The sequence below is a fragment of the Neopelma chrysocephalum genome, unplaced genomic scaffold (assembly GCF_003984885.1).
Source record: "Neopelma chrysocephalum unplaced genomic scaffold, ASM398488v2 Primary Assembly neopelma1_44, whole genome shotgun sequence".
Taxonomy (NCBI): domain Eukaryota; kingdom Metazoa; phylum Chordata; class Aves; order Passeriformes; family Pipridae; genus Neopelma; species Neopelma chrysocephalum.
This window is the reverse complement of record NW_020897703.1, coordinates 750,975-768,704: the sequence shown is the minus strand read 5'-3', so window position 1 is coordinate 768,704 and position 17,730 is coordinate 750,975. Positions and strand designations below refer to the sequence as shown.

The 17,730-nt window shown below is 44.0% G+C and overlaps 1 protein-coding gene across 2 annotated transcripts in view; it reads right to left on the bottom strand.

Moving 5' to 3' along the window:
- CPS1 (carbamoyl-phosphate synthase 1) overlaps positions 1 to 17,730 on the bottom strand; it is a 330,044-nt gene that overhangs the window by 139,380 nt on the left and 172,934 nt on the right. For both annotated transcript variants that reach the window (XR_003533439.1, XR_003533440.1), the window contains exon 42: positions 11,867 to 11,983. The gene's annotated coding sequence lies outside the window, so the exon portion shown is untranslated. The remainder of the gene's footprint in view (positions 1 to 11,866; positions 11,984 to 17,730) is intronic.

Genomic DNA, 17,730 nt, shown 5'->3' with positions numbered 1-17,730 from the left:
TCCATCAGTGTCTTTGCAGCCCCAAGTCCCTGTGGGTTTCTACCACAGCTCATTTCCCATGACACCAGTTATTGCTTCAAAATGCACCATCAAGAATGAAAAATGAAAAAAGAAATTGAATTTGCCAGGGCTCCTCACACCAGACAAAAGAATGGGAAAGAGGAAGGGAAAACCATTAGTAAACTTAGTCCATTGCCAGGACATTTGCTGGGGGAGAGAGGACCCAAGATGTCTCTTTTTATTTCCTTGGGAAGGAGGGAGTTAAGGGGGAGGCTGAGAGCTGGTGCTGGTGCCAGACACCGTGTGGAAGGGGATCCCTGCTACCATCAGGTTGAACTTACTTCTGCACTGCCTTTCCAATGACCCTGACATTTCCTTCCTGCAGAGACAGAACCAAACCACATGAGAAGGAGTCAAATTAAATTATGGGGTGATTTCTGAAACATGAATTCATCACAAGACTTTAGCAGCATATCTTGATGCCTCAACCATAGAATCATAGAATGGCCTGGGTTGGAAGGGATCTTAAAGGTTATCTCATTACTCCACCCTTCCATGGGCAAGAACACCTTCCACTAGACCAGGTTGCTCAGAGCCCCATCCAGCCTGGCCTTGAACACTGCCAGGGATGAGGAATCCACAACTTCTCTGGGCAAGCTATTCCAGTGCCTCATCACCCTCACAGGGAAGAATTTTTTTGTAATATCTAATCTAAACCTACTGTTTGTCAATTTGAATCCATTCCCCCTTGTCCAGTCACTCCATGTTTTACAAAAAGTCCCTCTCCATCTTTCTTGAAGCCCCTTCATGTACTGGAAAGCTGCAATTAGGTCACCTTGAAGCCTTCTCTTTTCCAGGCTGAACAATCCCAATTCTCTTAGCTTTTCTTCCTAATGGGAGCAAAGACTGCCTTGAAATAAAGATAAAACCCACCAGCACAACTTGTGACAGAAAACAATGAAAATTGGATAATGATCAACCAGGAAACTATCCAAAGGAAAATGAGAGAGAGAAGGATTTGGAGAAGCAGACAAACCTCAACCAATTTATTAGTAGAAGGTGTCTCTGCCAATGTGTCGGAGAGTTGCAAGAGTGTTGGAACTAGATGAGGTAGCTTCCAATCCAAACTATTCTATCACTCATGCCATGGGTTCAAAGGTGGCTTTGCTCTGAGCCACAATCAAAAAGAAATGGAAAAAAACCCCTTAGCAGTATACAAGAGGAAAGCAAAAAAAGCAATCTGGTACATCAAGTCTGTCCCACCTTATTTCAGGCAACTCCAGACATGATAGAGGGTTGGGCCTGCTTACCCACGGTCACATTAGATACCTAGAAAAGAATCTATCCCTTCGCAGCTCAGCCTTTCTAATAAGAATTTAAAGTCTATTCCCTCTGCACTGTTCTTCTATCCCTATACACAACTCAGTACAGTGAAGAAAAACATCACTTCTCTGAAACCTGCAGCCCTTAAGATGTACCAAATGATGTATCAAACAACAGTGACACCTTAAAATCACAACTGACTTCTGAAAGCGTTGGCTCCTATTTATGGAAGGCAATTCCTTTCCTGAAAGTATCCTGTTTAGAAAATTAACAGTTTTTCCTCCCTTCTGTTGATACTTGTGACAGAACAACCTCAAGATCTCAATTACTCTGTATCTGGTGTGCTAATCCCCTCTGATACACCACGTTGTGGTCACTGCAACACCAGGAACTAGATGACTGAAACTAGGAAACAGGCACCAGGTGAAAACATGAACCTCTGGCTATTTGGGATTATGGACTCTAAAGCAGAACTTGAATTATTTTTTCTATTGCATTTATTCACAAATCCATACAATCTCTTCACCCTTACTTCAAAACCACTTAAGCAATGAGCTTCAGAGAACTTACTGTCACAGCTGAGGCCACAGGTCACTGTGGCTGAAGGTGTAGATATCAAAACTCCAAGAGTGGAGTCAATAGACTGGTGAATGTGGACATGGACAACTTACTCAGCAGATCTGTGCCTCCTGGTAAGGGACATTTCCTTCCTTGAATTCCTCCTTTGCAGTCAGTTTACATGGTGGTGGTGAGTTCACAGACACTAGTGAACACAAGAGCAATATCCTCGTATTTTCCATGCTGATGTTTTCCACACTGATATTTTCCCTGGTGGGAGCAACTGTGCTACAAGAGCAGCTGCAGATGAACAGCAGTTTCTCCACAATCCCAGTATCCTGGTTTAATATGGCTAGAAAGCACTTAGTGTCCATCAGTAGAAGACCTGTTTGTAGATGGGAACAAAAGGGCAACAGCCCAGGTCCTGCAAGACAAGGACTCTCATCCAGAAATGTTCACAGCATGTCAGTGAGAAAGAAAGGGAACATGTCATGAAAAGACTCAAACTGATCTGCACAGGAGATGTTTCTGCTACCTCCTTACTATGAAATATATGGCTATAAAGGAGCACAAGTAAGAAACTACATGGTATCTAAGTCTTGACATGAAAAGACAAGAAGAGGAGTCTCCATCTCAAGCTGAGGGGAAGTGAAGACTGAGAAGAAATGTTCTGGCTTACTGTTTTCATCTGTTTACATCTACCCCCATCAGTCGAGACCTTCTGAAGATGCTGTTTTTCTGGGAAGAGTGTACTTTCCAGACTAAGACCATAATAAAAAGCCCATGCTGTAATTCTCACATCACCCTTCCCCAGTGCAGGGCACTGCCTGTTCACAGTTAGGACACGTGCCACAGCTCCTGCACCTGAAGAGCCTTCACTCTCCACAGTTTTTCTTTTACAGAAGCAAGAACCAGCACCAGGTAGATAAGCACTTCATTTCATGACATAAGTAAGAACCTAAAGCAACCAGACCAGTTTTCCCATTAAATGCATATTGCCCCCATGAGGCTAAAAGGAAGGCCTGGGTGTGAATGTATTGTTGACAGGAATCCATTTGCAGAGGCATCAATTATTATGACTGCAATAAATCATTTACAGAGTGCTGTAAATTCCAAACAAAGTTGAACAAACACAAGGCTTCATCATCACCCATTTCTCTTACAGCTAGAGCTGGACTGGGAAGAAGTGCCTATCTTAAACAGGATTGATTGGAGGTTTGTACTCAGGGAACTGTACACTGAAAAAGGGCTAAACTTTGTAAAATGAAGGGTAAATCAAGGTTAAATTCAGGCAGTTCCAGGGCTGCAGTGTTAACTGGCAGCAACACCTGCAGTTGGGAATTTACAGCTGGCTTGGGAATGCCCCTACACTGGAGGGGAGGTCCAGACACATCTCTTCTGCCATAGACTTATGTATACAGAAGAGGTTCTGACACCTCTGGAGATGATCAGGAAATGGTCCATGGCATCTTCTGCCTGGTCCTGGAGTGTCACTGTGCTGACCACTAGCTAAGCTCAAATCACCTGGGTAGGGACATCTCCAGCCAGTGGGTCCACCAATTTTTTTGTTTGTCCACCAATATTAGAACTCAGAATTTCTCATTACATATTTTCAGAAACAAAACTTGGGACAGATCCTGTGAATGATGCTGTGCGAGGGTTTCACAGGCACTCATTAAGTTACCTGCTAAACAGGAGTGAGCATCTACCCCAGGTACTGTGAGCTATGCAGTGAAATGCTGCAGCCAGCTAACATGAGGGCAGACCCTGTTCAGACTATCCGAGTGCTCCTCAGCTGAAGTCGATCCAACTGGTGGGACCCACTGCCATGACCAAGCTTTGCAGACTTTGGAACCTTCTACAGCTCAGTCATTACTTTGTAAATCCCTTCCTTACAAATAAATAGATAAATAAAATAATAAATAGATGGCACTGACACAAGAGAGCAGCAAAATTAGCTTACCCACTTAAATCATCTGCTATTTGGGATTTATTTTCTCTGCCAGAATATTACTTTGAGTCCCATGGTTTGCTTCCTTTTTTTGCAGGACCAAAAACCTGTTACTGTTTTCTCTGAGAGTCTGAGTGCTGCTGAGTCCTTTATCTGAGCCAGAAACTATTAGTCATTTGGGACTAATTTCTATCAGAGTTTTATTCACTGCAAGACCCACAGAGGGACTTGAAGCTTTGCAGCAAGTCACAAAAGCCTCATTGATCATTTAGCCAAATCCAGGGCTCTCTGTCACCCACCCACATCAGACCAGAATGACTCAAGTAAGATGAAACGTGACATGACCCTGCAGTGGATCCAGCCTCTGTTAGTGAGACTGGAGCCTGACCTCCAGGTTTGAGAGGCCATCTTGGTCCAAGAGGGGGCTCTGGGCTTGATTTCTCTTCACAGGAGCATCACTGCCAATGATGCAACAGAGCAGAATCAGACCACTTGGAAGCAATGAAAGCTGTGATCCAAAGTCACAGGACTTGGCATTGACAATTGATCACTGAGCCAGCAGTGATTTTCCCATACAGACTTACCTTGAAAACATCCCCAGTGTGCTGGCAGGGATCTATAGAAACATGCTGATGTATTCTGCAATATGCCATATATCATGTTTCTGTGCAATTTAAAGAATTGATGGGTCAGCCAAGTCTCCACAGAATATTAAAAACATAAAAGAATTTATAAATATTTCACATCAAAATTCACTGTTAACAGTTTGCAAATGTCCTGATGTAGCATAATGCAGTCCATGGGTGATTCATTTTCCACAGTTTTGGGGTACATTTATCAAGCTGTTTCATTTCCCAAGGACTGTGGGCACTAATGGTTTTCTTTGGGGTCCAGGCATGGCATGTAGCCCAACACATTCCTGGCCCTCAACCCACCCATTAGGCTTAGTCAGTGAGTTTATTACAGATAAGGAACTGCTGGGAAAGAAATGTGAGGAAGAGCAATGGAAGGGCAGCCTCTCGTGATGAATAAAGGCTACTGAAGACATCAAGAACTGATTTCCTTCCTCCCACTCGTGAGAAACCTCTGCCATGCATTACTTCCATGTTGTACACATGGTCCCCTGGCAAAACTGTGACCCTCGGGCCATGCATCCAGTCTGAGTCACGGAGCTCCAGTTTGTCAACGTCCTTCCAGCTAAAATGAGCAAGCTATGCTCTCCCAGCACAGACAATACACTGCCTGCAAAGGGGCTGGAGGTTTCCCCACAAAGGACAACAAATAATGCTATTCCCACTAGGAAAACACAGAAGGATAACTTAATTTCTCTCTGTCTGATTCACACGAAGGCATTTGAAAGACGTTTTGGGTTTCCTCCATTTTCCTTCTGTTCTGCTTGCATCAGATAGCATGTCTTTGCATTTTGCCAGCAGGTTTCCTTACTAGGATATTTCTAAGGGCAATATTTGATTATTTGTGAAAGGAAAAAAAAGCACAAAATTTGCCTTGCTTCCCTTGGGTTGCAGCAGAAGCAGTCCCAGGAGTATTTCACCTCCCTTTTGAAGCCGTAAAATCTGCAGCCTAGTAATTCTGCCTAACGATCAATTTCAGACCCTCCGCTTCAAATGTATTAAAAGAAGCAATATTTTTATAAAACAATGTGAAAATATGTTGCCTGTGTTGAGCCTTCTGGCAGATGCCTAAACATGCAGGAACCTGAAAAGCTTGCTGTAAGCTTTTAAAAATCTGGCTCTGTTTTCCCAAACTGCTCAGTTTTTCATCTACCCATAAGAAGTCATCTTGTCAAATACCTACTCTTCACTGGTCCCACCTGGCACAGGATGAGGAAGTGGAGGGAGGGAACATCAGCGTCCTGGCTTGGAGATAAGCAGATCATTCAGGACCTCTGGTCTGGTTCCCCTTTTGCTGAGATCCCCCTGTGTCCCAGAGCTCAGGGAAGCCTGCAGGAAAGAAGTAAACAAAGGCATTCTTACCCCTTTCCCTGACAGATTCAGCATAAAAGGTCAGACACACAGTCACTCAAATTACTCACACAAAGACCTTGAGAAAGAGGTAGGCTTTACCCAGCACATACATTAACTTTGGGGTCAATACCTGTAGAAAGTAGCTGCCAGCTGCACCATGCTCAGCACCACTCCTCACTCCAGCTGCCCTGAAGGTACATTTTGGGAACCCAGCACTTCCAAATACCTCAGAATGTAACAGAATTGTGGCAATTCTTATAATGTAAACCACTGCCAGTGTGTTTGCCTACATAACTTGCTACTGCCTGCCAGCTGGTGGGAAAGCTCTTGGCTATCACTTGTGCAAACCTCTCCCCTGCCCTCCAGCACTCCCCTGCCCTGGATCCTCAGGTTGCCTGCATCTGGAGCAGCTTAAATGGACTCCAATCATCTTACAAGTGAACAATGCACACCTATGGCAAGAGTGAGCCCATGGACCATGTAATTATTTGCAGACAACACTCCATCAGGCAAGATTTGGGGTACATTTGCTGTTTGCAATCCTGTCTAAACACAAACTTTCTCATTTTCCACAAACTCTGAAATCATGTCCCTTCAAGCCTGTGAAAAAGTCTGAGAGTACAGAAAAGTTCTTTTCTCCAGTTCAGTCAGTGGGAACCCCTACAGCAGAAAGACGTAAGCCAAAGCTCTTGCCCATGGATTGGGAATTTTCCAATTCAGGCTCTTGTGGCTCCCACCCATCTGCACTAGGACAATAGCGGAGCCATGTTTGGCTCTGTGGCAAACTCAAATGGAGTTGGCAGAACCGAGGAAAGAGATACAATTGTGTTTCTCCAGGGAAAGTGGTCATTAGGTGGGTATTATCCGGACAGCAGTTACATAAACCGTGGCTGAATGGGCTCTATTTACAATAAGGAAAATTGCCAGAAAGTGATCAGAACATATGCGGTCTGACAAAGAGGATGCACTCAAGCAACATGAAAAGCCAATAATCTGTGAGTAAGTAGCTGTTTGATAGGTAGGAATTTTAAGCATGGATAGTGCTGGGGGAGTGATTTCAAATTGAATCAAAACATCAGTTTCAAAATTTCTCAGCAGTCCCAAGCCTTGTCTAAACAAACCTCATGAGCCAGGTTCAGACCTGGTTTAGACTGTCTGCAAACCCAATATTTACATCCCCTGCCCTCTGGCATGAACCTTTTCACAGAGGCAAAGTCCTGTCCTCACACTTTTGCTATCAAGGAGGTCATACACAGCTGAAAGAAGGAGTCAGTCCAATTAATCCAATGTCAATTGTGACATCTTTATAATGACTTCTGACAGTCCCGAGACTCGCTCTCTCAATATCCCTTCTACACTTGCAGCCACAAAGCTCTGGATCAGCCACAGTCCAATCCCCTCAATCCCTCTTTCATATCTTGCTGAAAAAGACTGTGTGAATTACAAAAAGATAAGACATAGGAGGTTTTACCTTTGATACCCGCCTTCACTGCACATTCCCCAGCATAGAACCAAGAGCAGCATTTTTCTCTGAGATAACACTTCCTAAAACAAGGCATGATAATTTTTAGCATGATCTTTGCAAATGTGTAGGCATAGACTGGGACATAAAAATCCTGGTCTACCAGAGGAGCTTAATGTAGCTTGACAGGTTTAAGATTTCACAGGGAGAATTCTCTAAGGATCTCAATTAGCTCAGTGGATCATACCCGGGTTCCTGCTACTACATTCATGAACTTTATAGCACCAAACCACCACAGGCATGTGTTCCTCATACCAGAGCACAACCTTATCAAGAGAAATAATGAGTTCCTGTAGAGTTTTTGCAATAATTTGTAACTAATGTAAGAACATAAAATGGCTGCACCTCCAGATGTTTTCAGCTCATCACATTCCAGCACTGCATGACAGTTGTGTATTTATAATGTAGTGGATTTCTGTTTCATGAACATGTTCCAAGTCCCCTTGAATATGCATGAACTTGTGGTTACTGTCTCATTGATGCTCCTTCTCTCTTTCCCATACAGGTTTTTACAGTGCTTTCCAACTCATTCCTCATATGAAAACTAACTCTTGATCAGCCTTGTTGCCTTTTCCTGAGCCTCTTTCCACTCTGCTATATGCTTTATCAGATGTAGAAACAGAAAGAGCTAAGGGATTCAAGGTGTGGGCCATCCATGGATTTATACAGCACTGAGAGATGTCCCCTACTGTTCTTCCAATCCCACCACTATTTTGGGGTTTCTGCTAAGCATTGGCCTGAAATTTTCTTGAGACTTTCCATTGCAGCTCTCATCTCTTTCTTCTTCGGTAACAGCCTACTCAAAGCCCACTATATTATATAAGATCTTAGGTTTCTTTTTTCATAATGGCATTATGTTACACTGTGTTTTAGCTACACTTTATGCTCACTCATGAATATCTCATGGAGATGTTCACAGGCTTCATCCTCTACTCTGAATAAGTCTGTAACATCAGAATAGAGGCAGGCCCTTATAAAGAGATTTGTATCCTCCCAAGACAGACATTTCAGATAAGCAAGATATGGAAGAGTTTCTTTCTGTCCACAAGATGTGTAAGTTCTAGACAGCAAAAATTAGGCAGGATGAATGCCACTGTGGAAGTCTAATCCCCGAGTCCATGAAAGTAGGCATAAGAAAGCTCCCATGAGCCCTCTATATAATCAGACAGAAAAGTGGGTCTGCAATTCCTGGCAGAACCAGATTAGTATTAGAATTAGTATTGAAGAACGATTCTTTGTTGGCAAGAGTGCTGAGAACCATCAGAGGCAGGACAGCATCCTTTGCAGAGGATTTACCTGACACTGGCTCAGTGACTACAGAACTTCCACTTCTGCACCAAAGGAATACATCTTCTGGAGGTTTAGTCTCTGTCTTTTCCTGCTTTTAAATTTAAGCCTCACATATAAGGTCTGAGAAACCTCTTCCTCACAGATCCCTAGCCATATGTCCCCTTCCCACATGATATTGCCCACCTGTGATATTACACACAGCATATGGAAGGAGATGGAGCTGTATTTGTGTGTCTTATTCCTTCATCGTGATCAGGTGTTGATACATGTGGCCACTATCTTCATCATGCTCATCAAACAGGCAAGACCAATTTGTTCCTAACTTCAAGCTTTACAGTACTTACAGACTGACAGACCTAACCCTAATTTCCCTGATTGTTATTTTTCTTCTCTGTTCAGCTGGACAAATGAACACTCCACTCCCTGAACTGAAGAGAGAAGCACATGAATTGTTCATTAGGAAATGAGTGCTCAACTGATTTCTGAGGAATGCAGAGAAGAAGATAAGCTACAAATCTATTTGATCCTTAAATATCTGAGGAAATAATCCTCTAGGATCTCCATAACCCCAAAGAAATTAATGGAAAGTCTCCCAAGAGGATTGAGGCCTCAAGTCAGAAACTCCATCCCCATCATGGATATTCACAGATTTATTCATACAGCACTCCAATAAAATAGGGCATACCTGCTTTTTCCTCTGGTCAGGGAGGGACTGAGATGACCCGCAAGGTTTGAGTCTGAACAAGACCCCTGAAATGGCCATTGGTACAAAGTATGATTTACAAAAACATGCAGCTACAAAACTGCCCCCAATCTGCATCTTTATGTATTTAATTTCCTAAGAAATCTGGTCCTGGGTGACTACTGCTCTGAATGCTACATGCTTCCCACAGCCCCTCTCCCTGTTTAGCTGTCAGGACCACAGGGCCACCACAGCTAAGGCACCATGCAGATGCCCCAGGGCACACCAGAGCCCACAGCAGGCTCACAAGGATGAGGCTTGCTTGCAGAACAATTATTAATGGAGATAAGGCATAAAAAGTAAAGAAACCGGTATGACCCTGGCAATCCAGGTTGGATTTGCAGGATTGCCAGTGAAGGAGGAGGGCAAAAAGGAAACACATTGAAAAAAATAGTCAGTAAAACCTCTCTGCTTGTAAGCAGAGCACATTTTTGATTGTGTGACTGAACAGCAACAAACAGAGAGCCAGAGACAATAAGCACAAAGTTGTTTTCTCAGGGACTCTTCTCAGGTTAAACCCAATTTCCCACTAGCTTGTCATTACTTTTACAAGTAACTAAGCAGCATTCCTAGGAAGTGCAGCATTATTACTGGAAGCATGCTAGAAAACAGCTCCAACCTGGAAGATGGCACTTTCAGAGCAGGAAATTGCACCATAACTCCACACAGAGAAAACCATGGAAGAGCTTGGGGCTGTTAGAATGGGACTCAAACACCCCAAGTTTCAGCCTTGACTTTGCAAGGGGCTTGTTCTGTGAGAGGGGACGGGGAGGTTGTCCAAGCCTTTCTGTTCTTTCCCTACGCCTACCACAGACACGAGGGGAAGCAAGGGGAAGGAGAAGGGGATGCTGTTTTCTGACGGGTCTGCTTTCGTACCTCAACGGCCTGAGATGTTCCAAGGAGACCCGTGGAAACATCCACAAATCAGCACTATCAATCTGCTTTGAACAAGCCACAAAGGACTCAGTGAGGCCAGCGCTGTCACAATTCAGAGTACCTGCTGCCAAGCCAGCTACTCGCTACTCGGCTATAAATCTGGACCTGACATATGCATACACTGTGTTTTCCAGCTTTCTGGCTTTCTACCCTTTATTTTGTAATTCCAGAAAGATTGTAAACACTCATAATAAGAATGGCTAATAAAGTACAGTTTATTAGCCAACCTTGTACAGTATTTTTACAGCCTTTTCCACTCATCACTGAGAAAAACAAATCCTTTTCAGCTGTGCTGGAGCTGGCATTGCTGCCAGTCTCCCCTGGTCTCACCTGTAATGAGGTGAGAATTGAAGTCCTTATAGGAACACCAGGGATTTTTATTGCCTACCACAATCCCATCCTCTGCTTTCTGTCTGACTCAGAGAGGAACTGCCACAAATGTTGTTTCCAAAATAGATCAGCACTGAAACTTGCTTTTGTCATGTTAAACGATGGAAAAATTTAGGAGCTCAGCTGCTTGACAGTCCTTGTTTCCTGTCCCAGAATGCCAAGGAAAAATCCAGTGGCCCCTCAGAAGTCTGGTGGATCTAAAACCCTGGTCAGGTTTGTGGAAGAGCTGCCTGTGAATCACTGTAGTTAAAATGGTAACAAGCAAATATCTGGAAGTAAGTAGCATTGGGGAAGCCTTCATTCCATAAAGTTCTGAGGAATAAATTATTCTGGACTAAGCGAACTCTAAATATTTTGGTTTTATTTGTGCCATGATCGTGTTTGTTCTCAGCCACTGACTGGGCTGAGCCACAAAATAGGAACATAATAAAAAGCTTAAACTAGTGATTCAAAGGAAAGTGATTTCCCTTAATGAAAACCCATGCATAGGCATCTTTAGAACAAGATGCTATTTCATAGCAAAGTCTGTTTTTATAAAGGTACTTGGTGAAGTCAATTATCATGACATATGGAGTTACTCTCCATGAGGTAAACATAAAACCAAATGCTTGGCAGTAAACATAAACCTCCCAAGTTTTCCTCCTCTTTCTGTCCTTTTATCCCTTTTTTTTATTGTCACATTCAGAAGTATAAATTGGTAATTTATTGAAAAAAATAATGGTAACATTTACCAAAGTGGCACTATTCACTACCCACTTTACTGTGACAAGTCTGGTTTTAGGAGCTTCTTTCTTTATGTTTTTTAACACAAGTATAAACAAAAATAATCCTGAAAAGATGACTAAAATTATTTTCCCTCTTTACTCACTTTGCTTACAAAAAGAAACACTTAAATAAAACCATGGAAAGGAATAAAGTTTCTCTGTGCAAATACTTTTCCCTATCAACTTCCCAGTGTGGCAAGCCAGCACTGCAGCCTGGAGAGATGTGCCCAGGGCACTGGGAACCAGCCAGCAAAAAACACAGCAGCTTCAGTCTGGGATCCTTATCGACAGTAACAAAAATCCCTTTGACTCCAGGTACTAATTTAGACCATTGACCTGCTTAAGGCAGCTAAGTCATCCAAAAGATTAGTCCTTGTACTGCCACTCAAACCAGGGGACACTTACTGCTGGGTGTACAGACTCTGAACAGCACATCACTCCTTTGGATAATGCCAGCAGTCCTTAGCACCGAGCAAGGTTTGCAGGGAAGGTGAAGCACTGTTGGAGGCACAATTCACATACCTGAAAAAGAGAAATAATCCTTCCTTAGGGTGTAAAGTGAGCCATGTGCTTATGGGCCATGTGAGAAAACCACTGAGCAGCAGCTCTGGTCAGACAGTCCAGGTGAGCTGGCTGTCCAGCTTCCCCCAAATGCTGCCTTTCAGAGGAGTGTAACATGAGTCCTAGAGGAGGAGCTACAGGTTATCATCCTCTCCAGCTTGGATCACACTGATATGTGGTGCTCCTAATTACAAAATGCTGTAAATACAGATTCCACCATACAAGCTTTCAAGATTCACTGCAAAGCAAAACCTCTTCACCTTCCTAAGGCTCTTCCTTATCCAAGCGCCTATAAAGCTGTTGAACTGAGCAACTGAGGGCATTCCTGGTGCCATTAACACATTTTAATAAAACCCATTTTATTAATAATTTCACATATGTAAATTAATTCAGCTGGACTGGAGACTTGTCACATAAATAATCTGTGACTAAACTTCTTACACTGTAAATCTTCCATTTCTACAGGGCAAATGATTCCTACCTTCTGTTATGTCCCGAAGCTGAATAGACAGTGACAACTTTCCATGGGACAGATAATTAAATTAAATCCATTCAATTCCAGAAGTTATCACAATTCAGAGGGAGGAAGCCTTTGTCTGCTAACTCTCAAGGTTTGTAATGAAGTGTCCATTACTCTATATAATTTATATCATGACAAGTGTATGAAAATTGTATCATATTTTTTCTGCAAGAGCAACATCCTGCATTGAGATAAAACATCTCCTTATTATAAATACATCCTCTGAAGCACTCTAACCCTCTAAAAATAAAGCCTAAGACTGAAGTCACACTGTATTTAGCACTATTTTATACAGTTCTTATGCAATCCCATTCACCAGATGCTTTACACAGTGCCTTTGAAGGACTCTGGCATCCTTTAAGTCATCCTCTCACCAGTGGACAACTACACACTGTAGCGTCCACGTGGATGCTGCCTTTATATAATAAAGAAATCATGGCACGCTCTCTGTGAGGTGGTAAACAAAGAGGTTTATTCAAACAACGCGCGCCTTTTTATACCTTGATCCCACGTGACTCTTAACCAGTAGGAGGGTCTGGCTCTGCGCATGTCCCCTAGCTTCGGTGCCTACCCGTTGCACCTCGGGACATGTTCCCTACATCTCCCCCCTCCTAATTGTATAAGAAGGTCACGAGAACATTACAAAGGCAACAGCGCAAACAATCAGAACAGTACATTATAAACTACCAAGGCTTGCAATGATCCAGCATACTGCTTGCCTTGGCCTCTTATAGTCCTATTGTGAACCTTTTAAAACTTTCTTATATTCCTATAGGGTAGTGCAACTTGGAGAATTAACTTTATTAATCTATAGGCCTTGGCCTAACCATGCAAACTTATAAGCTTTATTAACCTGAGGGTTTTAAATAACTGGGGAGTACAACTTTATTAAGAAACAGGCTAAGCTTAGCAGAACTAAATTTTCTTAAATGACCCTGTGGCGGAGGTATTGTTATTTGTGAGGTGTTTTAGTGTTCCAATATTTGTCCAGACATATAACACGCTTGTCCATTCATACTCTCATTCGCTTTGATGGCCATCATCTCACGCATCATACACACACATTCATGGGTTTTTATAAACTGTTTTTTCCCACACTGGTCGTCCTTAAAGTAAATCTTAAACATAAACATAACCTTCTTATAACTTCTGCGTCATTCTGGTTCTTGCTGATGTGATTTTGTACCTTGTGGGGTGCAACAGACCTGGAAGGGGTTCATTTTAACTCTTTTCTTCAGACTCACCAGCGTAGCCTCTATCCCAAATCAGATTTAGTGGTTCCGTCCACTGCCCAGATACCAAATCCTTTACCATGACCGATGTTTTGGGAGAGGTACACTAGCCTGGGGTTTGTATTACCTTTCTTACTCACATGTTTCCAGCTTGTCACAGTTTGAAAATTAATACATGGTTTTTCACAGATATTCTTTTAGCTATACAGATTCTCTCCCCCCTTTTTTGTTTAGTTGACACTGTTTTGTTGTGTTGTGTGCTCTTTGTGTAATTACCTGTGTAATGAGTGAGTGTGGAACACTTGTGACATAAGAATTTTCCTATTTGATAGGAGATATAGCTGCCTTAATGTGAATATTATGGACCAATAGTTGCTGGGCAACTAAGCCAAAGTGTCTCACACTTTTGGCCTTTTCTGCAGTGGGTGTTGTGTAGGTTACGTGGTGCTGGTATATACCTACTGTTACATGTACATATTATAATATGGCCATTTCAGAGATGTGTGTGATATGTGTTTGCTTAATCTCATTTGCAATTAACCATGTGGGGTTAATGCATTCTGAGATGGCATTGTTGTGATTTTTTGACAGTTTGGGCGTGACATGATGAAGTCTTGAGCTAATTGAATGTTATTTGAATTGTCTGTTTAAGGATCTTGCGTTCTGATGGAAAAATGAACTAGACAATTTCGCTTGCTTCAAGACCTTAGATATGATGTGAAATGTTGTTAATTTGTCAGTCACTAAGTTCTTTATCAGTTGTTGGCCCTTACCTGTCATTGTATTACTTTGTATGCATATGTATGAAAATTCAAACCTTCTGTAATTCACAAGAAGCCAAACAGAACGCATTTCAATTAACAAGTAAATACTAGGACATCTCAAACAAACAAACCTTCAAGATGGGGCATCAACTTGCAACATAACAGAAATCAGTTATAACATTCAAAGATCGCTTAATAAACTTTCCCAAGACAATACAGACAAGGTCATTTCCAGAACCTGCACAGCTGTGGTTCGTGGTCTGCGTCTGTCCTTCCCTTGTTTTGTAGCAGGATATTACCTGAGTTATTACAGCCTTTTATGCTGTTTCCAGATGCAGGTGTGAAGGCCCTGGAGCCTTTCACTGGTCCGTGTTTGCATCTGGTCGTGGCTTTGGAAGGTAGATTAGTAATCTTTGCCCACAACCTGTGTTTTGAGAGATGCATTAAAGTTTTACCATGAAAGCTTGCTAAGGCAGCTCGGAACCTTGCGTCCTCAGCTGGCATCCTATCCAAATTGTCCTTCGTAGCTGGCAAGTCGATGGTGGTGAAGGCAGGGTCCCCTCCTTCCAGTTTTGCAGTCTTTCTCTGCCTTGAATGACAAGCTTTCCCTACATCTCATTAACAGTCCACACAGTGTTAGATGGTACATGGGGCAAAACTAGCCACTTTAGAAGTTGCAGTGGGTCTTTTTCAGTCTGATCCCACGGTAACAAGGCTGCTAATAGTTGATACCTGCTGGGAATGAGGGTTAGGCATATTTGTAGTTCAGGATTTCTCCCTCTGCCTATCCCTCTCTCTATTGCCTTGGTACAAATGTCTAACACTCTTTTGGCTTCCGGTATCAGTAGCCTGTTAGACATTGGACTGGAGTCTCCCTTTGGCAGCTGAAGCAGAGGGTGTAGCTCCTCTGTGGTCATGCCTAAAATAGGCCTTAACCGGTTTGTGGCCCCTTGAAGCTTTGCAACTCATGTAAATATAAAGTGTTTTTTACCTTGAGCTGCAGCAGTTGTGGAGAATCTTTTTGCTGTGTGAATTCTTGTCTAAGGAAAGTCCAGGGTAACGATTGCTGAATTTCTTCTGCTGCAAGCTGTAACCCTGCCTTGGACATTTTGGATTAGAGCAGCAAGAGTAAATGGCAGTTCATTTCCGGTGGCCATGCTCATTGGTATGCTACCTGTATAAGGGTGTATCCTGGTTGTCCGAGATCTTGCTTGGCTATTTGCATCCCCTGAGGACAGACAGCCCAGCAATATACTTGCACGGGCCATGCACAAGGCCATGATGGGACAGGCAAGCCTTGGAACATCCTCAGGGTGTAGGAAGGTGGTAGAGGAACAAGTCTTTAAATCAGTTACCAATAGCGGCCAACTCGTTGGGAGCACATTGGGTAAAGGCAGTCCTTGCTGCTGTGCTCCTACATGCTTTATGACTGCGCTTACTGCTCTGGTGTCTGGCAGCATTCTCCATCTGTCACCTTTCTTGGGTGTGCAGTATATAAGGGCATTGTCTGGGCTGTTTGTTGTCACTTTGGGGCTTGCTTCGAGCTGCTTCCTCTCTGGCACATGAAGGCCTGTGGCACAGAAGGCAGCAAGCAGGACGGCAACAAGCAGGACGATGCTGGCAGCAACGCACTTGTTTCGCCCTCGGCACCCTGGGTGTAACTCAGCCCATTCCTTGCCATTAGAATACTTTGGGGCATTGCTGCAAAGGGGTCTCCAGATATAATTTCCTTGGAAGTGGTCAGTGCTACTGCACCTGACACCACTTGCTCTGAGTCTGGCCTCTTTTCGTATTCCTAGCTGGGCTTCTAGGGCCGCAGCTAGAGAGACAGACCGGTGCTCCTCAGAGCCAATTCCTTGGTAAGGTTGAACCAGCTCAGCGGTGCTGTGTTCAACCCCTCCAGAGAGGGTTTGCAAAGCCTTTTCACAGCTTGTGCTCACCTTATCAGAAGCCAACTGCTTATACAGCATCTCTCTGGCCTCACTGTATTCAATTTGCCTGTGCAAAGCAGTCCGCAGCCGATTTAAATGTTGTGAGTTTGGTTCAGCACAACTTTGTAACACTCTTGTGCTGGGCAGGTTGCTGTTTTTGTCTGTGGTGAGAAGCCTTCTCATGGCTCTCAGCGCCTGTTTGATTGTTACTTTGTATTTTTCTCGGGAGTGATTCAATTGGGCACCTGCTGTGCTGTGTCTCCCTTCTCCAGTCAATGGATTTACTGTTATACCAGTTGGGGTGTTTGCTGTGTTATTGGCACCATTCTCCCGAAAGTCAGATAAGCAGTGCACATGTTCTGTGTCATGTGAGGTGGAAAAATGGATGGAATTCAATGCCTTCGGATACCCGGAGGCATTATTTAGGGATATGCCACTATCTCTTACCAAATGCCTCAGCCTCTGAATAGCTCCGTGTAGGAGCTCAGGCTGAGGGGTGTGGCTTTGGCTAAATTCATTTGAGTATGCCCGATTATCCTTCAGGCCACCCAGTCGAATCGCCTTACCCCTGTTTTGTTCCCACCTGTTATCCGACTTTGCCCCATTTGCCTCCTTGCTCCTTCCCGACGGAACTACTGGTAGTCCCTCCTCCTCCTCCCCCCTTCCCCCCCTCCCCGTGGCTGCGGTAGCCTCGGTTCCCGGTGGGGGGTGTGGGCGGGTGTCGGAGGCGGCGAGGGGGCGGAGCTACCTCCCCCCTCGCGCCTATGGGTGGGGCGGGGCGGCTCAGGGACCGGAGGAGACAGTTCAGCACCCGGGCCATTTAATGGGCAAGATGGCGGCGCCCATGAGGTACCATGTGGCCGGCAGTCATTCGCGGGACGGGGAGGCGATTCTGCTGGCTTGCCCCCCCGGTCGCCGTGACGGAGCCCTCTGCGATGGTCCCATGAGTGGGGATCTCGCATCTCAGGCTCCGTCCCCTCCCAACGGCCCGTGTGCCTTTGGCTCTGGGCTTCTGACTCAGTGCTCAATTCACGAACATCTCCCATTCCCCCCCTGCCAGACTTCGGGCGTTTGTGTCCCTACGCCTAAAAGTTGGGCGGGTACTGCGAGCAGTATTATTGGGGAGGTGCTTATGGGTGTTATGCTCTTGTGTTGTCCTTTCGTGGGCTGTGTGTGGTGAATCTGTGTCTTTTGAAATTGCGATGAGGAAAAAGTTCTTCAGTTTACCTTTTCGCGGCGGTTTGGATGCGCGCGGGTAGAA